The 259-nt window shown below is 41.7% G+C and overlaps 1 non-coding gene across 1 annotated transcript; it reads left to right on the forward strand.

Moving 5' to 3' along the window:
* The first annotated feature begins 129 nt into the window (after positions 1-129).
* LOC145718953 (small nucleolar RNA SNORD74) lies at positions 130-182 on the forward strand. Its single transcript, XR_014142112.1, has one exon. It is a non-coding gene; the product is annotated as a small nucleolar RNA SNORD74 (small nucleolar RNA).
* Positions 183-259: the final 77 nt, after the last annotated feature.

Consider the following 259-nt stretch of genomic DNA (forward strand, 5'->3'; position numbering starts at 1 on the left):
ATCACTAGAAAGAAACCTCATCTATTGAAATTGATAATGAGCTTTGTATTTTACAACCTAGGTTCAAAATCATTATAATTTGTTGGGTTTAATGTAGAGCATGACATCAGCCATAATATCTGGTTTGCTAAAATGTGCCTGTGATGAAGCTTGCGTTGGTAGGGACATCTGAGACTGGTTTGCTAAACTGTAACATAGGCCGCTGGGGGCAGGGAAGTTTTCAGAGGAGGGTGTAGGCCTTTGGAATGTCCAGGCAGGC

The sequence above is a fragment of the Leptonychotes weddellii genome, unplaced genomic scaffold, assembly GCF_054177405.1.
Source record: "Leptonychotes weddellii isolate Sample4059 unplaced genomic scaffold, ASM5417740v2 HiC_scaffold_262183, whole genome shotgun sequence".
Lineage (NCBI taxonomy): Eukaryota > Metazoa > Chordata > Mammalia > Carnivora > Phocidae > Leptonychotes > Leptonychotes weddellii.